Source organism: Oryx dammah, unplaced genomic scaffold (genome assembly GCF_014754425.2).
Source record: "Oryx dammah isolate SB20612 unplaced genomic scaffold, SCBI_Odam_1.1 HiC_scaffold_19, whole genome shotgun sequence".
NCBI lineage: Eukaryota > Metazoa > Chordata > Mammalia > Artiodactyla > Bovidae > Oryx > Oryx dammah.
This window is the reverse complement of record NW_024070203.1, coordinates 26,267,474-26,292,485: the sequence shown is the minus strand read 5'-3', so window position 1 is coordinate 26,292,485 and position 25,012 is coordinate 26,267,474.

Below are 25,012 nucleotides of genomic sequence, written 5' to 3'. Positions count from 1 at the left end.
TCAAATCCTAAAAGATGCTGTGAAAACACTGCACTCAATATGCCAGCAAATTTGGAAAACTCAGCAGGGGCCACAGGGCTGGAAAAGGTCAGTTTTCATTCCAATCCCAAAGAAAGGCAATGCCAAAGAATGCTCAAACTACCACACAATTGCACTCATCTCACATGCTAACAAAGTAATGCTCAAAATTCTCCAACCCAGGCTTCAACAGTAAATGTACTCTGAACTTCCAGATGTTCAAGCTGGTTTTAGAAAAGGCAGAGGAACCAGAGATCAAACCAAGATCAAACATTGCCAACATCTGTTGGATCATGGAAAAAGGAAGAGAGTTCCAGAAAAACCTCCATTTCTGCTTTCTTGATGATGCCAAAGACTTTGACTGTGTAGATCACAACAAACTGGGGAAAATTCTGAAAGAGATGGGAATACCAGACCACCTGACCTGCCTCTTGAGAAATCTGTATGCAGGTCAGGAGACACAGTTAGAACTGGACATGGAACAACAGACTGGTTCCAAATTGGGAAAGGAGTACATCAAGGCTGTATATTGTCATCCTGCTTATTTAACTTATATGCAGAGTACGTCATGAGAAACGCTGGGCTGGAAGAAGCACAAGATGGAATCAAGATTGCCGGGAGAAATATCCATAACCTCAGATATGCAGATGACACCACCCTTGTGGCAGACAGTGAAGAGGAACTAAAAAGCCTCTTGATGAAAGTGAAAGAGGAGAGTGAAAATGTTGGCTTAAAACTCAACATTCAGAAAACTATGATCATGGCATCTTGTCGCATCACTTCATGGAAAATAGATGGGGAAACAGTGGAGATAGTGACAGAATTTATTTTGGGGGGCTCCAAAATCACTGCTGATGGTGACTGCAGCCATGGAATAAAAAGACTCTTGCTCCTTGGAAGGAAAATTATGACCAATCTAGACAACATATTCAAAAGCAGAGACATTACTTTGCCAACAAAGGTCCGTCTAGTCAAAGCTATGGTTTTTCCAGTAGTCATGTATGGATGTGAGAGTCAGACTGTAAAGAAAGCTGAGCACTGAGGAATTGATGTCTTTGAACTGTGGTGTTGGAGAAGACTCTGGGGAATCTCTTGGACAGCAAGGAGATCCAACCAGTCCATCCTAAAGGAAATCAGTCCTGAATGCTCATTGGAAGGACTGAGGCTGAAGCTCAAAACTCCAATCCTTTGGTCACGTGATGTGAAGAACTGACTCATTGGAAAAGGTCCTGATGCTGGGAAAGACTGAAGGCAGGAGAAGAAGGGGACAACAGAGGATGAGATGGTTGGATGGTATCACCAGCTCAATGGACATGGATTTGAGTAAACTATGGGAGTTGGTGATGGACAGAGAGACCTGGTGTGCTGCAGTCCATCAGGTCACAAAGAGTTCGACATGACTGAGGGACTGAACTGGACTGAACTGAACTGAACTGAACAGTCCATTGTCTAGATTTATCCATTTACCTCTTGGTTAATCCAACTTTTGTCAGTTATAAATAAAGTTCCTATAAATATCTGTGGGCAGTTTTTTTTTTTTAACTCATTTGGATAAATACCAAGGAGGATAATTTCTGGATCATATTTTAAGAGTATGTTTTGTTTCATAAAAAGTGACAAACTTTCTACCAAATTACCTGTACCATTTTGCATTTCCACCAGAAATGAATGAGAATTTCTGTGGCTCCACACCTTCTCCAGTATTTGATGTTGTTCATGTTTCAGGTGTGTGTATTCATTTTTGTTTTACTTTGCAATTCTCTAATGACATAAGATATTGAACATCTTTTCATATGCTTATTTGCCATCTGTACATCTTCTTGGATGAGATTTCTATTCTGATCCTTTTTTATTGGACTGTTCATTTTCTTATTATTGAGGTTTATTTAGAGTCTTTTTTGGGAGGTTTAGATCATGTTCCCATTCTTCTAAACATAAAATTAATAATTTATATTGATTCTTCACCAGAAACTGTTTTGAGTGTTATTCACCTGGCATTCCATCTGTTTTAAGATACAGTCTCTTCTTTTTACATTTTAACTTTTTTAAAATAGTGATATATGTCATTACTGCTGGCCAAGCAGAGGTCATGATGTAACTATCATGGTCCATGCACCTCCAACAATAGTTACAAAAGTTTTCAGTGTCATGGAACAAAAATCTCAGAGACAATAGAACATGTTTAAACATGTTGCATTACCAGTGGTTTTCCCAGAAGCAAATATGATACCCACTATTACCTAGTGGAAATATCCTTTAAAAATGAAGATGAAATAAAAATATTTTAAAATTTAAAAAATTTATAGGAATTTAAACCTGGATTAAAGGAGCACAAAATGTGTTATTCAGGAGGAAGAAAAATGATTCCAGAGAGAAACAGAAATTCAGGAAACAATAAAGATCACAGAAAAGAGTAAAGATGTGGATAAGCCTCAAAGAGAATTTACAGTGATGACAATGTCTTCTGAGGTATACGTATACAACTAAAATGTATAGCAATGATTGCCAAAAAGATAGAAGTTGTCTTAGTTTGGGCTGTTGTAACAAAATACCATACACATAAACAATGGGTATTTATGTCCTTACAATTTTGGAAGCTGGAAGTCTGAGATCATGGTGCCAGTCAAATTAGATTCTTGGTGTGAATTATTCCTGGCATTTGTGAGGCTGTCTTCTTGCTGTAACCTCACATTGGGGTTGGCAGGGTGGGCACGAAGGAAGCAGGCTCTCTGGTCTCTTCCGTTAAGGAGAGTGACCTCATTGTGGGGACCCCATCCCCATTACTTCATCTAAACCTAATTATTTCTCAAAGGACCCACCTCCTAATATCATCACACTGGGGATTCGAGTTTCAACACATGAATTTGGGTGGGGGGGAAACAAACATTCAGTCCATCAGTTCAGTTTAGTTCAGTGTAGTCACTCAGTCGTGTCTGACTCTTTGTGATCCCATGAATTGCAGCACGCCAGGCCTCCCTGGCCATCACCAACTCCCAGAGTTCACTCACACTCACGTCCATTGAGTCAGTGATGCCATCCAACCATCTCATCCTCGGTCGTCCCCTTCTCCTCCTGCCCACAATCCCTCCCAGCATCAGAGTCTTTTCCAATGAGTCAACTCTTCGCATGAGGTGGCCAAAGTACTGAAGTTTCAGCTTTAGCATCATTCCTTGCAAAGAACACCCAGGACTGATCTCCTTTAGAATGGACTGATTGGATCTCCTTGCGGTCCAAGGGACTCTCAAGAGTCTTCTCCAACACCACAGTTCGAAAGCATCAATTCTTCAGTGCTCAGCTTTCTTCATAGTCCAACTCTCACATCCATACATGACCACTGGAAAAACCATAGCCTTGACTAGACGGACCTTTGTTGGCAAAGTAATGTCTCTGCTTTTGAATATGCTATCTAGGTTGGTCATAACTTTCCTTCCAAGGAGTAAGTGTCTTTTAATTTCATGGCTGCAATCACCATCTGGAGTGATTTAGCATAAGTTTAATGAAGTTCAAGTGTTACTGAGAATTTGAATTATTTGGGGTGTGGTAAAGTGCAAATTTACTTGCATTATGCTCTAAGAAGTCACGAATATATTTTAAGATATCTTAGTGTACTGGTTAATGAAGAATGGACTTTAAAAAAAAAAAAGTTTGTTAATCTCAAAGAAATTAACAGAGGAGAAATAAGATGGAATAGGTAAAAGCTAAATATTAAGATGTAAGTCAGTATTAAATTATAAATGCAATTATTATTTTATATCTTAAAAATTAAATTACATATCGAACACTTCAACTAAGGGAAAATACTATCAGATTGGATGAAAAATGGAAGCAATCTATGTTGCCTGCTAGAAAGACATGTTAAGTAATATATACCCCTGGAAGGTTGAAAGTAAAAGGACTGAAAAATATACATTGTGAAATACTAAGTAAAACTAACCACTAATGTAGCCATATTGTAATGTGACAAAGTAGACCCTGAGGTAAGAAAGATCACTATCCAAAAAATATTTCACAGTAATCAGTAGGGCAACCCAAAAAGATTACACAACAATCTTAAATTTGTAGCCATCAAATAACGTGGTCTCAAAATACATAAATGTGGACAGAAATAAATGGAAGACAAATCTACAGAGTGGAAAAATATTTTTGACACATTTTTCTCAATAACCAACAGAAAAAATAGATTTTTAAAAATCATAAAAATTTGACTATTTTAAGTACCTTACACAAATGAGATCATGCTGCATTTGTCCTGTGACTGGCTTATATCACTCAGCTTAATGTCCTTCAGTTTCATTCATGTTGTTGCAAGAGGCAGGATTTCCTTCTCTTTTAAGGCTGAATAATATTCCATGGCATGAGAATACCATATTTCTTTTATCCATTCATCCGTCAGTGAACATTTGGAGTGTTTCCATATTGTGGCCATTGGGCATAAAGCTGCAGTGAATTGGGACCAGTTGATGTACTTTCAAGATCTTGATTTCAATAATTTTGGCTATATACCCAGAATTGACATTGCTGGACCACAGGGTAATCTTCTTTTTAATTTTTTGAGGAACTTCCACAGTGTTTTCAAACTCACAGAAGCAGAGAATAGAATGTAGAATGCTACTTTCTGGGGGCGAGAGGGGGAGGCGGGGAATGGAGAATTGTTTTTCAATGGGTATAAGTTTCAGTTTTGCAAGACAAGTAAGTTCAAGAGAGCTGTACTATTTGTGCACTTAATAGTGTAGTAAGAGGGTAGATCTCAGGTTAAATGTTCTTAAAACAAAACAAAACAAAAACTAATAAGCAAAACAAAAAAACCAAAACCACCCAAAGAGTCACAAAGAAACTTTTGGAAGAGAAGGACGTGTTTATCACCTTAATTGTGGTCACGGCTTCACAGGCGTATGCATATGTCCAAACTCCTCAAATTGTATATATTAGATATGTGCACAGTTTTGTATATCAATTATATCTCAATAAGGCTGCATTTTTTTGGCGGGGGAGGAAGCGCTTCTCTGGTGGCTCAGATGGTAAAGAATCTGCCTGCAATGCAAGAAACCCAAGCTCGCTCCCTGGAAGATCCCCTGGAGAATAGAATGGCTACCCACTCCAGTATTCTTCCTGGAGAATTCCATGGACACAGAGGAACCTGGCAGGCTATAGTCTGTGGGGTCACAAAGAGTCAGATATGAATGAGTGACTAACACTTCCAAACTTTCAAGGCTATTTTTTAAAATAAAGTTTAAAAATTCATAAAAGCATGGGATATTTGAAAATCATGGTCAGCAAACTGTATTAAACTTATGTGTACAGGACCACTCACCAATGACAGAATATACATTATTTTTAAGTGCTAATATAATAGTTGCCAAATTTTATAATAAATTTAACTAACTTTTAATATCTAACTCTTGGATCCACTGGTTTTTAAAAACCTGTATACTTTAGGATGAATTTTTTTTTCCTTCTCACATCTCCTCTGTGTGATAGCTCAATCATCATCTTTCAAGAGTGATTTTTTAAAAATGAACTTATTGAGGAAAATCTGTCATTACAATGAGTATGGGCTTTTAGAAAATATGGGCTTTTAGAAAAACAAGGAGCAGTGATTACTGGTGTTTCTCTACTTAACAAGGATTTGTGAATCAGAAGCCCTAACTCTCTCCCTTTCAAATACAGGCAAACAAGTTCAATACATAAATAGAAAATAAAATAAGGAGGCCATTTGCTTCCAAAATGCATTAGGCATAATGTATGTAATCAACCATATAACGCTACTTCATATGTTCAAGTTCAAGATAGTTTTCAAGATATAAGCCTTCTAAATTCAGCCCAATTCTAAGAGAAAGGGCCTTATGCTAATATTTTCAAGGCAGGCTTTTGGATCTGTTTCACACAAAGACACTAAATGGAATTAAATGGAACGATGAAGCTACTCATTTGCTACCATCATTTGTGAAGAATGTTTCTTGGACTGTGAGACTGTCCAATACACTATCTAAAAGAAATAGACAAAATCAGAGCAATCAGGAAAAGAAAGAATTGAAAAGTGGCAGCTACATTTTCTAACAGATTTACTTGGAGCTTAACATGAAATTCCTGTCTTTTTCAGTCTATTTTCCAAAGGACCAAGATGACACCTCAACAAAATGTTATTTTACATTATATTACAAAGTACAGAAACACTATCAGAAAACACTGTCATAGAAATCTATACAAAGGCACTTTACATGAGATCCCAGCCTCTCTGAATGGGAAAACTTTGGGGAGCAACACCTCCTGCTCTTTCATTACTTTGCAATGCCCTCTGTAGAAGGACTTGTCTCCACACATTTCACTGGCTTCTCTTTCTGCCTCTCCTCTTTCTCTCCTCTAAGTACAGTGCTTTTTTCATGTGTTTCTGCTTGGACTAGAACTGGTCTACACAAGAGGACACTTTTATTTCATCCCAAACATAGTGGCAACAGGAAATGGCTAATTCGAACTGTTTTCCCCAAGAGCTGTTAGCCATTTCCTCAAGGCATGGGAAGCCCTAATCAAAGGCTCCACTTGGGAATATCAGTTTATGTCCATATGTGAAACACTGAAATATCACCTGGCATTACAGGCATTACAGGGCAGGCCTAGGCTGCTATCTAGCATTCCAATCTCCCAGCAGCTAGGTTGGAAAGCTCAGATGTCCTCCAGCTCCAGAGAAGTGAGGAGTCTAGAGAAGACCGTTCCTACTCTCAGGCATGGGATTTTCATCTCCATAGAATTCTCACATGTACAATCTGTCCCCGTTTCATGATTACATAATCTAGCTTCATAGATATAACATCTTAACTTTTGTTTCAAACCCAAATCACACATTTCCAGAGATTCTTCAAAGTTCTTTTGAAACACATCATTTTTAAGTATGTCTAAATAACTTGCATTTCTTTATACTATTATTGCCCAAGATTGACTAAAAGGAAATGAAAACCAACGCAAGTTCTCTCAAATTGGTATGAACATTTGAATAGAGAGGAACACTCATCATATTTTGTTTGAGATTCTGATAGCATTGCTTAAAACTCTAATGCTTTATTTCTAAAATAGAATATTAAAGTGCCAAAGAGCATGTTCATATGACCTCTGAGTCTTATTTCTCTCCATCACTGTCCTCTTTGAATATGCATGTTCAGAAGCAGAAAATAAAGACAATTCTTCTATGCTAGCTGTACATGAATAATTTATAAATTCTATGCCACATTCTTAATTTTATTTTTTAAATTTACTTTTTATTGAAATATAGTTGAAATATAATGTTGTGTTAATTACTGCTATACAGCAAAGTGACTCAGTTGTACATATATGTACTTTTTTTTCATATTTTTTTCCATTATGGTTTATCACTGTACACTGAATATAGTTCCCTGTTCTTTATCCATTCTATATATTCTATATATTCCCTGTTCTTTATCCATTCCTTATATTCCAGTTTGTGTCTGCCAGTCCCAGTCCAAACTCTCTCACCCCCTTCCACCTTGGCAACCACCAATCTGTTCTCTATGTCCCCGATGCTGTTCTGTTTCATAGTTAGGTTCAATTTGTGTCAGATTTTAGATTTCACATGTGAATGACATCATATGGTATTTGTCTTTCTCTTTCTGATTTACTTCATTTAGTATGATAATCTCTAGTTGCATCCATGTTGTGGCAAATTGCATTATTTCATTCTTTTTTAGGTTGAGTAGTATTCCATTGTGTGTGTGTGTGTGTGTGTATGTATATATATGTGTATAATACTCACACCACATCTTCTATATCCATTCATTTATTAATGGATATTAGGTTGTTTCCATATCTTGGCTATTGGGACTACTGCTGCTATAAACATAGGGGTGCATGTATCTTTTAGAATTATAGTTTTGTCTGAATATATTCCCAGGAGTAGGATTGCTGGATCATGTGGTAATTCTATTTTTAGTTTTCTGATGAACCTCCATACTGTTTTCCACAGTGGCTGCACCAACTTACATTCCTGCCAACAGTATGGGGGGCTTTCCTTTTTTCTACATCCTTTCCAGCATTTGTTATTTATAGACTTTTTAACAATGGCCTTTCTGACTGGTGTGATGTGTACCTCAATGTAGAACTTGTTTGTTTTAAGATTAACTTCTCATGGGCTTCCACTTCCATCGTCACCCCCCCAAATACTAAGAAAGTAATGGAATGTCTAGAGATTTCCATGATAATCACATAACATATTTACATTTATATAGAAATGTAAAGAAAACAAATGAAACTTAGAAAAAAAAAAAAACCCTCAGTATTCTAAAAGATTTTTCTTGCCATTAGAATTTTAAATTGTCAGTATTATAAATGAAAGCAAGATCTAATGAGGGAAAGATAGAAGTGTTTTGAGGCATCTCTTATGGTACAACTGAAACGCAGGGACAAAACATTTATTGGAATACTGGTTATCAAGGTCATGTGATTGTTTTTCTCCCAATGCTTCTGTGCAACTTAAGTCTATATGCAGAAAATGTAGTAAGTTGAATTGCTTTAGGCTTGAAGCTCTGTAAAGCAGGAATGACAGAACAAAAATAGGGCTAGTGATTCTCAGATATTGGCTGGTTTATTTTTTGAATGGTCCATTAAACCAAGCCTGGGCTTTATAAAATACATATTAATTGAAAATATTTATTAGCTATCTACAATGTTCCAGGCATATCCTTATTTTACAGATAAGGAAATTAAACCAAACTTAAGTAATTGGCTTATCTCACAGCAGCAAGTAATGCCTGATATTCTAGCTCAGATCTGTCTGATAGTAACTGTACACATTGACTACTACACTATAAGAAGACAGGAAGGATCAGGTAAAGTGGAGTCTGGAGAAGAGATCTTAGTGTGATTGAACATAAGATTAAAATGTGTAGGCTAGTAAAAAAAAAAAAAGAAAAGAAAGAACACCACAACACACAGCAGACGAATAGGATGCTCTGAATAGAGATTAAGAAGTTAGAATTTCAGAAGTGCTCCCATTTAAAATAAAAGAACAGAAACCAGTTGTCTTTTGGTTAAAGTGAATCAAATAATGAAAATTTTGCAAATGATAAAAATTTTGCAGAGGAGACAAAAGAAATGAAAAGTTCTTTTTTCTTAAGTATTGGCTATGTAATCCATTTTGCGATTCAGGTTACAGGGATAATAATGTCTAATGATCTGGAAAGGTTATATTTGTCAATTTCTAGTCTTTATTAAAGGAAAAGTCAGGATCAGTTGAGTTCAGTTCAGTTGCTCAGTCGTATCCAACTCTTTGCGACCCCATGGACTGTAGCACGCAAGACTTCCCTGTGAGGATAGATGACAGTAAAGGGAAGGGATAGGACATATAGAGCTGAATGCATGCATGTATAATTAATTAGTCACTCAGTTGTGTCTGACTCTTTGTGACACCAAATGGGACAACAGGAAAATAATTAGGGATTTTCTCATAAAACTTGAAGAGTGACTGTCTAGAAGTCTTATGATTGAACAAGAAAGATATCAGTTCTGTCTTATGACCTGAGTTTGTGAGCTGGTATGTGTGCAACAGCAACACAAATTTCCTCACACTTATCAATTAAAACAATACACATTTCTTATCGCAGAGTTTCTGTGGGTTAGGAATCTGGGGAATAGTTACCTGGAGCTTTTGCCTTAGGGTCTCTTACAAGCCTGCAATCAAGGTGTCAGCCAGGGCTGAGTTCTCATCTGAAGGCTCATTTGGGGAAAGACCTGCTTCATAGATCATGTGTTTGTTGACAGAATTTTAATTTCTCAGTGTCTGTGGGGTTGAGAGCCTCAGCTCCTAGCTGGCTGTAGGCTGGAGGATGCCCCAAGTTTTTTGCCATGAGGGTCCCTCCAACATGGTATTTGCTTTATCAAAGCCCACAACTAGCAAGGTGAAACTTACAAACCTGTAACCTAGTCATGAAAATGACATTTCATTACTTTCACCATATTCTGTTAGTTTGAAGCAAGTTACTAAACCAGTTCATGCTCTATAGGAGGGTATCACATGGAGTGTGATTTCCAGGAGACAGAGTTCATCAAGGAACATTTTAGAGGCTACCTGCCACATAGTATGTTAGAAAATGAGAAGCCTTTCGTTGAAAATATGGCTGGGATGAGCATCCTCACAATTCAGCCAGGTTTCAGCAAAGGACAGGAACTATAGGGACTATCAAATGGATGTTTGACAACTCACAATGGAATAGCAATTTAAGTAGGTGCAGAAGAAAAGTTTGAGGGATAAGAAAACTAGGAAATTGAGAATAAAAGAAGCACAGAGAAACATGACTAAGAATTTAATGACCAGAGGGGCTTTTGACTAGTAATAGGGCATGGGTTATTACATTCTGTTTTCCTGGATATTCAAATTAGAACATGGTTAAGGGAGACATATACTCTGGCTTGTTCTCAAAGTGAGTTATTACATGCATTGATAAAAGTCAGTCAGAATAAGATTTCTATCCAACAACTAGTTGATCATATGGTAGCCATACCAGTGATGGTTTTGAATCCATTCCTTACTTCCCTGCTTAGCCTGTACTTATCAGCTCAGATAATTTCTATTCCTATGAGAAAAGAAGTGATAGGATGAATGGCCCTGATAATGTGAAGGGGGAAAAAAATGATGTAATACTGTTAAGGGGGTGGAGAGGAAGTGTTTGTAGAGCTCAGCCAAACTGAGAAATATGCTCTCAACTGGTTATACAAATAGACTCTGATTTTGCAGCTTCATCTGCTTGGTTAATAAAATGTAAATTGAGGTCTAATAATTTCAGTTCTTGCTAAACTGTGGTAAAAATCAAAGAATAAGAGGCTCTAACTCTCCCAGAAACCATGACCTTCTTAGGGTGGCCACTTTTGAGGTCTGTACACTATTGGGACAAAAGGAGAAATCAAATGTTTTGTGTGAAAGGAACTGGAAACACGGTTGCTGGGTTGGAGATACAGTGGCCCATGTGCAAAGCCCAGGAAGAGGTGTTCATGGAAAGCAAAAGAAGAAACATAGGCAACCTCAAGGAGCAATTCTTTTGGAACTGTATCCACTGCCCTCCTGACTTAGAGTGCTGTAAATTGCTGTGCAAGTGAGGCAAGATCAGGGTCATCTGCTCAGCATCCTTACTCCTATCCCATTTGCCTTCCCATACTAAAAAATCTATTTTTACTTTCAGGCCAACATTATGGAATGCTTATGGAATTAATTAGATATCTATCGCTTTTAAATTCTTCCATCACCTACAATTAAAAAATAAAATCAAGCCCTTGCCCCAAACTGTCTTTTGTATGACTAATGATGAGTACATTCTCTGTGAGAATATAAAATATCTCTCTTTCAATAGTACTCTCTCCAGGGAAGTCATATCAGAACTTTTTAGTATCACTTTAAAGAAGATATTCTAATAATTATTTAGTATTCAAAGGAAGTTTCCAGGCTATGGGCCTTAGGCCTTTGGAGACTTGCTGTATAGGGAGTTTCTGAAAGTGATTCCATTGACTTTAAAAACATAACTGAACAAATATTATCAAAAGATCTGGCTTTCAGTGAAATATTTCTTGGTCTTTTTATCTGCCCATTGGGTATCTTATGAGAACACTCCTTGGTGGCTGAATTAAACACCAAAGCACCAACTTGTTAGGACTTGGCCAAAAACACAAAGCCAGAATAATATCCTTTTGTTTCTCATCACATAAAGCAAGTTTGTGAATAGAGGTAGGGGGTAAAGAGAGAGAAGCCAAACCCCACAGTGTCTGTTCCATTGTTTGGAAAGCTTTGAGAAGCATTGCTTTGAGTCTTTTGCCATTTTCCTTTTAAACTAGGGAATATTTTTCATATATACTAAACCACTGGAGTAATACTGGTTATAGAATTGAAAATAAATTTCTTTAGGGGGAAATACAGAGATACTAAAGAAAACTTATTAAAACTGAGGAGGTAAGTGTTGTTTCTTAGGATTTATATTTGGTTTTAAAAGAAAAATGTTTTTTTTTCCCCACTATCCTAATTTTCTGCAACATAGATAAATAAACCATGCAATTCTTCATTCTTACCTATTTCCTGGGATCAATTAATCATTAAAAGTGCTGATTCACATTTATCATCTATGTGCTCATATAAATATTATCTGATGTCTCATATCCCTTAGAAGAAGGAAAATGGAGCATATTAGATGTGCTTCTACTTAAGATTTCCATTTTCAAGGCAATCCATATATTGGTTTTAATAAAGTTTTTTATTTTAATTCACAAAAGAACTTATCTACTGTCCTTGAAATGTAATATACTATATAATAAAAAAATTAATGCCAAATATAATTTTAAACAATAAAGGATTAATTATATTTATGACTTTACACCGGGTAGTATCTTTGGTCATGTAAGCAAGTTGGTTAGGGGAAAAGAAAAAAAAAAATAGAAGCATACTTCAAAGTTTGTTTATTTAATGCTATGGAATTACTGCCATAAACAAAATAAAACATGCATGATTTCAAATAGCAGGTGAATCTTTAAAGCAGCAATCCTAACAGTTTTCCTCCCAAACTTTATATTTTCTTTGTTTTTATTATTATCTGATTATTTTACTATCTTGTTGGTTCTAGGGTTAATTTATCTTTAATGTTCTGGCCTAATTAGGGGAGCTGCATAACCCTTTCTTTGATTTCCCTTTATATTAGTATCCACTATTACATAATCAAAATAATGCTATTAAATAGTGCTGTGCTATGCTGTGCTTAGCCCCCCCAAACTCTCTGCAACCACATCAACTATAGCCTGCTAGGTTCCTCTGTCCATGGAATTTTTCAGGCAAGAATACTGGAGTGGGTTGCCATTTCCTTCTCCAGGGGATCTTTCCAAACCAGGGATCAAACACATGTGTCCTGTGTCTCCTGCACTGACAGGTGAATTGTTTACCAGTGAGCCACCTGGGAAGCCCTACCAAATACTAGGAGAAGCATAAAAATAAATGTAAATCAATTATAATGACCGTGAATGCAATCAAGTTCTACAAATATATCCCTAAATATATATTATATTTTACTGCCCCAAAGATATTAATAGGTCTTTAATCCATTTTGAATTTATTTTTGTGTATGGTCTTAGAAAGTGTTCTAGTTTCATTCTTTTACAAGTGGTTGACCAGTTTTTGCAGCACTACTTGTTAAAGAGATTGTCTTTTCTCCATTGTATATTCTTGCCTCCTTTGTCAAAGATAAGGTGTTGATAGGTGCGTGGATTTATCTCTGAGCTTTCTATTTTGTTCCATTGATCTATATTTCTGTCTTTGTGCCAGTACCATACTGTCTTGATAACTGCAGCTTTGTAGTATAGCCTGAAGTCAGGCAGGTTGATTCCTCCAGTTCCATTCTTCTTTCTCAAGATTGCTTTGGCTATTAGAGGTTTTTTGTATTTCCATACAACTTGTGAAATTATTTTTCTAGTTCTCTGAAAAATACTATTGATAGCTTGATAGGGATTGCGTTGAATCTATAGATTGTTTTGGGCAGTATACTCATTTTCACTGTATTGATTCTTTCCATCTATGAACATAGTATATTTCTCCATCTATTTGTGTCATCTTTGATTTCTTTCATTAGTGTTTTATAGTTTTCTATATATAGGTTTTTTGTTTCTTTAAGTAGACTTATTCCTAAGTATTTTATTCTTTTCATTGCAATGGTGAATGGAATTGTTTCCTTAATTTCTCTGTTTTCTCATTGTTAGTGTATAGGAATGCAAGGGATTTCTGTGTGCTAATTTTATATCCTGCAACTTTACTGTGTTCCTTGGTTAGCTCTAGTAATTTTCTGGTGGTGTCTTTAGGGTTTTCTATGTAAAGGATCATGTCATCTGCAAACAGTGAGAGTTTTGCTTCTTCTTTTCCAATCTGGATTTCTTTTATTCCTTTTTCTTCTCTGATTTCTGTGGCTAAAACTTCCAAAACTATGTTGAATAGTAGCGGTGAGAGTGGGCACCCTTGTCTTGTTCCTGACTTTAGGGGAAAGGCTTTCAATTTTTCACCATTGAGGATAATGTTTGCTGTGGATTTATCATGTATGACTTTTATTATGTTGAGGTATGTTCCTTCTATTTCTGCTTTCTGGAGGATTCTTTTTAATATCATAAATGGATGTTGAATTTTGTCAAAGGCTTTCTATGCATCTATTGAGATAATCATGTGGTTTTTATCTTTCAATTTTTTATTGTGGTGTATCACATTGATTGATTTGTGAATATTGAAGAATCCTTACATCCCTGGGATAAAACCCATTTAGTCATGATGTATGGTTTTTTTAATGTAGTTGATTTCTGTTTGCTAGAATTTTGTTGAGGATTTTTGCATCTATATTCATCAGTGATATTGGCCTGTAGTTTTCCTTTTTTGTGATACCTTCATCTGGTTTTGGCATTAGGGTGATGGTAGCCTTATAGAATGAGTTTGGCAGTTTACCTTCATCTGCAATTTTCTGGACTTTCTAATACCATACACAAAAATAAACTCAAAATGGATTCAAGATCTAAATGTAAGACCAGAAACTATAAAACTCCTGGAGGAAAACATAAGCAAAACACTCTCTGACATAAATCACAGCAGGATCCTCTATGATTCACCACCAAGAGTAATGGAAATAAAAGCAAAAATAAACAAATGGGACCTAATTAAAATTAAAAGCTTTTGCACAATGAAGAAAACTATAATCAAGGTGAAAAGACAGCCTTCAGAATGGGAGAAAATAATAGCAAATGAAGCAACTGACAAACAATTAATCTCAAAAATATACAAGCAGCTCATGCAGCTCAATTCTAGAAAAATAAATGACCCAATCAAAAAAATGGGCCAAAGAACTAAACAGACATTTCTCCAAAGAAGACATACAGATGGCTAACAAACACATGAAAAGATGCTCAACATCACTCATTATCAGAGAAATGCAAATCAAAACCACAATGAGGTACAATTTCACCCTGGTCAGAATGGCTGCTATGAAAAAGTCTACAAACAATAAATGCTGGAGAGGGTGCGGAGAATAGAACCCTCTTACGCTGTTGGTGGGAATGCAAACTAGCACAGCCACTATGGAGAACAGTGTGGAGATTCCTTAAAAAACTGGAAATAGAACTCCCATATGACCCAGCAATCCCACTGCTGGGCATACACACTGAGGAAACCAAAATTGAAAGAGACACGTGTACCCCAATGTTCATTGCAGAACAATTTACAATAGCCAAGATGTGGAAGCAACCTAGATGTCCATCAGCAGATGAATGGATAAGAAAGCTGTGGTACATATACACAATGGAATATTACTCAGCTACTAAAAAAAATGCATTTGAATCAGTTCTAATGAGGTGGATGAAACTGGAGCCTATTATATAAAGTGAAGTAAGACAGAAAGCATATTAACACATATTACGGAATTTAGAAAGATGGTAATGATGACCCTAATGTGAGATAGCAAAAGAGACAGATTATAAGAACAGGTTTTGGACTCCATAGGAGAAGGCAAGGATGGGATGATTTGAGAGTAGCATTGAAACATGTATATTCGATCAGTCCAGTTCAGTTCCTCAGTCATGTCCAACTGTTTGCGGCCCTATGGACTACAGCATGCCAGGCCTCCCTGTCCATCACCAACTGCCAGAGATTACTCAGACTCCTGTCTATTGAGTCAGTGATGCTGTCCAACCATCTCATTTTCTGTTGTCCCCTTCTCCTCACACCATCAATCTTTCCCAGCATCAGGGTCTTTTCAAACGAGTCAGCTCTTCACATTAGGTGGCCAAAGTATTAGAGTTTCAGCTTCAACATCAGTCCTTCCAATGAATATTCAGGACTGATTTCCTTTAGGATGGACTGGTTGTATCTCCTTGCTGTCCAAGGGAGTCTCCAGAGTCTTCTCCAATACCACAGTTCAAAGGCGTCAATTTCTCAGCACTCAGCTTTCTTCACAGTCCAACTCTCACATCCATACATGACCACTAGAAAAACCATAGCCTTGACTAGACAGACCTTTACTGGCAAAGTAATGTCTCTGCTTTTTAATGTGCTATTTAGGTTGGTCATACCTTTTCTTCCAAGGAGTAGGTGTCTTAATTTCATGGGAGTCACCATCTGCAGTGATTTTGGAGCCCAAGAAAGTAAAGTCAGTCACTATTTCCACTATTTCCCCATCTATTTCTCATGAAGTGATGAGACCAGATGCTGTGATTTTAGTTTTCTGAATGTTGAGTTTTGAGCCAACTTTTTCACTCTCCTCTTTCACTTTCAGCAAGAGGCTCTTTAGTTCTTCACTTTCTGCCATAAGGGTGGTGTCATCTGCATATCTGACGTTATTGATATTTCTCATGGCAATTGTGATTCCAGCTTGTGCTTCTTCCAGCCCTGTGTTTCTCATGATGTACTCTGCATATAAGTTAAATAAGCAGGGTGACAATATACAGCCCTGACGTACTCCTTTCCCAATTTGGAACCAGTCTGTTGCTCCATGTCCAGTTCTAACTATGCTTCCTGACCTGCATACAGATTTCTCAGGAGGCGGGTCAGTATTCTCATCTCTTTCAGAATTTTCCCCAGTTTGTTGTGATCCACACAGGCAAAGACTTTGGCATAGTTAATAAAGCAGAAGTAGATGTTTTCTGGAATTCTCTTGCTTTTTCGACAATCCAGCAGATGTTGGGAATTTCATCTCTGGTTCCTCTGCCTTTTCTAAAACCAGCTTGAACATCTGGAAGTTCATGGTTGAACCCTGGCTTGGAGGACTTTGAGCATTACTTCACTAGTGTGTGAGATGAGTAAAATTGTGTGGTAGTTTGAGCATTCTTTGGCATTGCCTTTCTTTGGGATTGGAATGAAAACTGACCTTTTCCAGTCCTGTGGCCACTCTGAGTTTTCCACATTGGCTGGCATATTGAGTGCAGCACTTTCACAGCATCATCTTTCAGGATTTGAAACAGCTCAACTGGGATTCCATCACCTCCACTAGCTTTGTTCGTAGTGATGCTTTCTAAGGCCCACTTGACTTCACATTCCAGGATGTCTGGCTCTAGGTAAGTGATCATACCATTGTGATTATCTGGGTTGTGAAGATCTTTTTTGCATTGTTCTTCTGTGTATTCTTGCCACCTGTTCTTAATACCTTCTGCTTCTGTTAGGTCCATACCATTTCTGTCCTTTGTTGAGCCCATTTTGCGTGAAATGTTCCCTTGGTATCTCTAATTTTCTTGAAGAGATTTTTATTCTTTCCCATTCTATTGTTTTCTTCTATTTATTTGCACTAATCACTGAGGAAGACTTTATTTCTCCTTGCTATTCTTTGGAACTCTGCATTCAAATGGGTATATCTTTCCTTTTCTCCTTTGCTTTTTGCTTCTCTTCTTTTCACAGCTATTAGTAAGACCTCCTCAGACAGCCATTTTGCTTTTTTGCATTTATTTTTCATGGGGATGGTCTTGATTCCTGTCTCCTATACAATGTCACAAACCTCCATCCATAGTTAATCAGGCACTCTGTCTATCAGATCTAATCCCTTGAATCTATTTCTCACTTCCCCTATATAATTGTAAGGGATTTGATTTAGGTCATACTTGAATGGTCTAGTGGTTTTTCATACTTTCTTCAATTTAAGTCTGAATTTGGCAATAAAGAGTTCATGATCTGAGCCATAGTCAGCTCCCAGTCTTGTTTTTGCTGACTCTATAGAGCTTCTCCATCTTTTGGCTGCAAAGAATATAATTAGTCTGATTTCATTATTGACCATCTGGTGAGGTCCATGTGTAGAGTCTTCTCTTGTGTTGTTGGAAGAGTGTGTTTGTTATGACCAGTGCGTTTTCTTGGCAAAACTCTATTAGCTTTTACCTTGCTTCATTCTGTATTCCAAGGGCAAATTTGTCTGTTACTATAAGTGTTTCTTGAGTGCCTACTTTTTCATTTCAGTCCCCTATAATGAAAAGGACATCTTTTGGGGGTGTTAGTTCTGGAAGGTCTTGTAGGTCTTCATAGAACTGTTCAACTTCAGCTTCTACAGCATACTGGTAGCATAGACTTGGATTACTGTGATATTGAATGTTTTGCCTTGGAAACAGAGATCATTCTGTCATTTTTAAGATTGCATTCTTCAAGTACTGCATTTCAGATTCTTTGTTTGAGTATGATGGCTACTCCGTTTCTTCTAAGGGATTCTTGCCCTCCCATATGTGAAATAGATCGCCAGTCCAGGTTTGATGCATGCGACAGGGCGCTCAGGGCCAGTGCACTGGAACAACACTGAGGGATGGGATGTGGAGGGAGATGGGAGGGGGGTTCAGGATGGGGGACACATGTGCACCCATGGCTGTTTCATGTCAGTGTATGGCAAAAACCACTATAATACTGTAATTAGCCTCCAATTAAAATAACTTAATTAATTTTAAAAAGATATTAATAGTTATGTTTCTTATTGCTCTTGAATCCCTAGTATTGGTCTGTGCTCTGTTCTTTGAAATCTAACTTTTATTCATTCAATCCCTTTCAAGTGAAAGCTAAACAAGAGACTGTTCTCTAATCCATCTTCTTCCTCCAAACCCTACTTCAGTTTCCTGAGGGAGAGCATCCATCCATTCAGCACATATTTATAAAATGCTTACTGTGGACTAAGCAGTGTTCTAAGTGTGGGCATTCAGCAGTAAATAAGATGAGCAATATCAATAACCCTCACTTCAATGGATCTTATATTCTAGTTGGGAGACAGGCAAAATCAAACAAAAAATGTGACCTGATCAAGAAACAGTGATATGATGGAGAGAAGGACCAGGGTGAGAGAAGAGAAACTGCTTTAGCAACACTGCTCAAGATAGCTTCTCTGAAGAGGCTGCATTTAAGCTGACAAGGGAAAGGGAGAAGGGGCAAACTGTGAGAAAATGTGGGGACAATATGTCTCAAAGAAGGGGTGAAAACTGTAAAATTGTAGTATGAATGAATTAGGAGTGTTGGGGAACAGAAAGAAGACCAGTGTGGCTATAGAATGGTAAGCAGAGTCATACATGAGATGGAAAATAGGCAGGGGCCAGATGTGGCAGGGCTTGGTAGGTTTTGTACAGAGTTGAGATTTCATTCTAATTGTCATTAGAAGCCACTAGGAATAAGAAACTGATACATGTACTTGCTCCATCAAATAACCGACACTGATAATTCTCAGTAGATTTCTATTTTGAGTAGTGATTTATAATTATTAGTTCAGTTCAGTTCATTTGCTCAGTCATGTCTGACTCTTTGCAACCCCATGAATTGCAGCACGCCAGGCCTCCCTGGCCATCACCAACTCCCAGAGTTCACCCAAACTCATGTCCATCGAGTCAGTGATGCCATCCAGCCATCTCATCCTCTCTCATCCCCTTCTCTTCCTGCCCCCAATCCCTCACAGCATCAGAGTCTTTTCCAATGAGTCAACTCTTCTCATGAGGTGGCCAAAGTATTGGAGTTTCAGCTTTAGCATCATTCCTTCCAAAGAACACCCAGGACTGATCTCCTTTAGGATGGATTGGTTGGATCTCCTTGCAGTCCAAGGGACTCTCAAGAGTCTTCTCCAACACCACAGTTCAAAAGCATCAATTCTTCGGTGCTCAGCCTTCTTCACAGTCCAAGTCTCACATCTATACATGACTGCTGGAAAAACCATAGCCTTGACTAGATGGACCTTTGTTGGCAAACTACTATCTCTGCTTTTGAATATACTATCTAGGTTAGTCATAACTTTCCTTCCAAGGAGTAAGTGTCTTTTAATTTCATGGCTGCAATCACCATCTGCAGTGATTTTGGAGCCCCCCCAAAAACCTACCAAATTTTCCATAACAAACATGTTCTGTGATCTTGATCTTTAACTTTCAGTGCCCTGGTATTGTTTTTTCAGTTGCTCAGTTGTCCTATAGAGTTGTATCTGAGTCAGTTGTATCTGAGTCTTAGGGACACCCTGGACTGCAGCATGCCAGGCTTCCCCATCCTTGGTATTACCATTTGCAAATGGGAGCATAAGATTCATTAATCTTAGGATTTAGGAATCAGATGACTTGTTATCATTGAATTACATTGTGTTCCAAATTCTCATCTGTAATACTTAGAAAATATATGCCCTGACTATAATGATCAAATAAGAGAGTACAGTTGTAATAGTTCTTTGCAAATACTAAAGTGAATATGCATGTAAGTAATACTCTATCAACTGGAGAATACAATGGCAGCCCACTTCAGTACTCTCGCCTAGAAAATCCCATGGATGGAGGAGCCTGGTGGGCTGCAGTCCGTGGGATCACTAAGAGTCAGACACAACTGGGTACTTTACTTTCACTTTTCACTTTCATGCATTGGAGAAGGAAATGGCAACCCATTCCAGTGTTCTTGCCTGGGGAATCCCAGGGACATGGGAGCCTGGAGGGCTGCTGTCTATGGGGCTGCACAGAGTCGGACACGACTGAAACGACTTAGCAGCAGCAGCAGCTGCAGCAGCAATACTCTATCAATAAAGCTAAGAAGGAAAGTGGGCCAAGTAGTGATTTATCCAAATAATCTTTTAGAATACTTCTAAAATTGTATTATGTTGAACTTGGAAAAGATATTAGAAGCTCAGAAGTCATAAATATGACAACAGAATCTTCATAAAATACTTAAAAATTTTTGTTTGCATTTTATACCAACAAAGCTTCAAAATGGACAAAAGTGCTAAAGAGAAGAATTTATGTGAAAACTTCTGAATTTCAGTGGGAAAATATACCATCACACTTCAAGATATTATGTTATCATTTTATGATTTTCAATATAATCTTCTCTTATTTAAAAATTGAATGCATGACTATAACTTTTCCATCATCAAATGCTCTCAGCCTCTGTGTTACCAAGAAGATATACTTTGTAAAGAGAAATAAGGAAAGAATCATTCCCAGTCTCTTTTCCCCTGAGAGAAAGTATTATATTCACAGGTTCCCTGGTGTGTCAGTATGGTTTAATTTATGAATATCTCCCAGAAAGTATCCATCATGACTCAATCAGATCATATATATAAATATTTCATTTCATCATTCAAAAGTTAGTGACCTATAGATGGTCAATGAGGGTGTAGAATTTTCATCACAGAAAGCAACTGCTGATCTTGCATCCTTAAAATGTCAAAAAAACTGAAAATAGTGTTTGCTAAATTCTGTATCAGCAATGGCAGTGTCACTGTCTGAAAATTTTAATTCTCTTAAGGGGAAATCCTTAAGCCACGTAATTTCCACAAGGATGATTAGTTTCAATCAGAAAGAATGATACAGTGATTTCATTGAAGGAAACAAAAAGGTGATTGCAACTCAAAGAGGCAGATTCTCTCCAGGGATCAAGTCATTTCTGAGTAGTGTTTCAGGAAGCAATACTAACACTATCAGGTTATCAGAAAAATGGATTATTGTTGCCAAGCACTGAAGTACCCCACAGAGGCGTGGGTGGGGTCATTCATCTTCCTGAGAACTTAATATACTCCTGGGAGGAACTGATCCGTGGCTTACACCAAGGCTGTTGAATTAGTATGTACTGAGCACCTACTGCAATTCCAGCTCTATGAAACACACCTTGAAGTGCATTGTCTTACTTCTTGTTAGAGTCTAGAAACAGATGTTAATAGTTTACAGATAAGGAAACAGAGGACAGAGAAATGGCATAATACTTTCTAGGCACAAGGGGTTGATTTCATGAGATTGATTGGATTGATTTGATTTCACTTTTTATTTGATTTGATTGATTTGGGTTTGATTTGGTTCAGTTTTGTGTGCTTTGGTTTGATTTGACTGGGTTAAAAACAAAAACAAAAACAAAAGCTTATAAATAGGCCTTTAGTGGTGTGGTGGTGAGCCATGGGGGAGGGGAAGCATTCTGTGATCCTATGATTAGGTCTTAGTCTTTAGTGAACTTATGCCTCTGGATAGTGAACTTCACTGAGTTGTTGTTTGTTTGTTTGTTTCTTTGTTTTCTCCCACCTCAGGTGAGACAGGATAGCTAGATTAGATTGGAGTTGCAAACAGGTATAAGTCAGAGATATTGTGGGTTTGGTTCTAGACTACTGCAACAGAGAGAATATTTTAATAAAAATATCATATGAAGTTTTTTGGCTTCTCAATGCATATAAAAGTTATGTTGACAACATACTGTTTTATATTAATTGTGCAATAGCATTATCATGCGAAATGCTGGGCTGGAAGAAGCACAAGCTGGAATCAAGATTGCTGGAAGAAATACCAATAACCTCAGATATGCAGATGACACCACCCTTATGGCAGAAAGTGAAGAGGAACTAAAAGGCCTCTTGATGAAAGTGAAAGAGGAGCGTGGAAAAGTTGGCTTAAAACTCAACATTCAGAAAACTAAGATCATGGCATCTTCTCCCATCACTTCATGGGAAATAAATGGGGAAACAGTGGAAACAGTGAAATTAAAAGATGCTTACTCCTTGGAAGAAAAGTTATGACCAACCTAGACAGGATATTCAAAAGCAGAGATATTAGTTTGCCAACAAATGTCTGTCTAGTCAAGGCTATGGTTTTTCCAGTGGTCATGTATGGATGTGAGACTTGGACTGTGAAGAAAGCTGAGTGCCGAAGAATTGATGCTTTTGAACTGTGGTGTTGGAGAAGACTCTTGAGAGTCCCTTGGACTGCAAGGGGATCCAACCAGTCCATTCTAAAGGAGATTAGTCCTGTGTGTTCATTGGAAGGACTGATGCTAAAGCTGAAACTCCAATACTTAGGCCACCTCATGCGAAGAGTTGACTCATTGGAAAAGACTCTGATGCTGTGAGGGATTGGGGGCAGGAGGAGAAGGGGATGAGAGAGGATGAGATGGCTGGATGGCATCACTGACTCGATGGACGTGAGTTTGGGTGAACTCCGGGACTTGGTGATGGACAGGGAGAACTGGCATGCTGCGATTCATGGGGTTCAAAGAGTCAGACAGTCGAGTGACTGAACTGAAATGAACTGATTATGTCTAAAAAATGTATGCAACTTAATTTAAAATACTTTATTGTTAAAAAATGCTACTATCAACTGAGCCTACAGCAAGATGTGATCTTGCTGGTGAAGGATCTTGCCTCCATGTTGGTGGTTTGACTGGTTTGACTTGATTGACTCTCTAGGATTGGATTGATGGGATTGATTTGATTTGATAGATTGAAATGATTGGATTGATCAACAATAAAATACATCTTCTATTTGCTGAGTAAAGAGTTTATATAAATTAGATAAATACAGATGATAGAGATATTGACAGGAGAAGGAAATGGCAACCCACTCCAGTATTCTTGCCTAGAGAATCCTGTGGACAGAGCAGCCTGGTGGGCTGCCATCTATGGGGTCGCACAGAGTCGGACACGACTGAAGTGACTTAGCAGCAGCAGCAGCAGCAGCAGCAGCAGAGATACTGACAGATATAAATATGTGTTTGTGTATAGAGATAAGTAAAACTCAAGTATATTCAGATAGGTGGTATCACTGGTCTTCTTTGTTTGCCTGTTTTGTTTTGCTTTTTGATCTTTCAGTTTCTAAGAGGAGTGTTTCAGCATCTCCAAATGTAGTTAGTGACTTTTTCTCTATTCCTTACTTCAGTTCTCTTCCTTTGACCCCTTTATATTGTTGAGTATACATGTATATGATGCTTATACCTTCTTGTTTATCATGTCTTTCATTGGAATATAATGCCCCTCTTTTCTGCTGCCTTCTAAGGAAGTTTTCAATCTGATTTCTGACTCATTACTTAATTCTTCAGCTATTTATTCCAGGCATTGTTTTCTAAATCAAATTTACTATTTTCATACCTAATATTTCCATATTTCTCTTTCTTACAAACTGAAACATGGTTTTATAGATCCCTTGTGTCTTTATTTTACTTTAGTGAAAATATTGAGGCTTCTGTTTCAATAAGTCTTTCATTGTAATATAATTTCTTGTGTGTGTGAGTGTGTATGTGTGTGTGTGTATGTATACTCTATAGAGGTTATTTGATCAAGAGTCTGATTATTTTGGCCTGTGAGCTCATGGTCCTTGGGAGTTATTAGTTAGCTACTTTATCTTGAAATGTGTATGAGAAAGACCCAAAACCTTGGTCCTGGTCCACATCCCCCTGCCTGAATTTAAGAAGTAGAAGGAGGGCTGTCAGTCAGCCCCAGGTCTTACAGAATTTACCCTCCCATTTGCTGCCACTCTATAACATAACCGCTTCTGAATGTACATGTAAAAGTTTCAGAAATAAGCAGCACTGAATGATGCAATCTTCACCATTCCAATCTACCAGTCCTAAGAGTTTGGAGGGGGAGGACATGAACAAGAAATTACTGAAGGTGACTAGTTAATTCTCGTCTGTGTGGATCACCCCACCAGGGCCATGCTCTGCCCTAACGTCATCCCCACTGACTTCTGTGACTGAGTATGCTGCTCTTGATATCTGGAGAAGGAGGGAGAGAGAAGATAGAGAATTGCTTGTAGCCCTTACTTCACCTTCCAGTCAGGCCACCTCAGCCCCAGCTGTTGCACCCATTATGTCCTCAGTCTCCCAGCTTGCTCCAGAACTGATGTGAAAGGAGAAAGCCAAACAATACTTAAGCTGCCATCTTTGTCAGTGGAATTCGCTGTAGTCAAGCAGTCAAGCAGTTAATAAAATCACCTCAAAAATTTAAAATTGCATTTATGACTTCATGCCTAGAGCATAAGATTGTCTGTAGTAGCTGAGGAGCAACAGCCTTTAATGGAATGCAGAACTGTCCAATATTCATTTGGAGAAGAAAAATTTACTCTGGCCCTCCCTGATCATGTCAGACCAGCTGCCACCATCATCAATAAGAAGATTCTAAATAAGTGTGGAGCTGGGTTTGCTTCATTTTGTTATTCTTCCCGCTGGAATTTCCACAACAGATTTGTCAGAGGTCAAAGTGTTATGTTCTTCATTTGAATAATCTCCCAGCCTTGACTATATCTGTCCATCATATTAAACAGTATG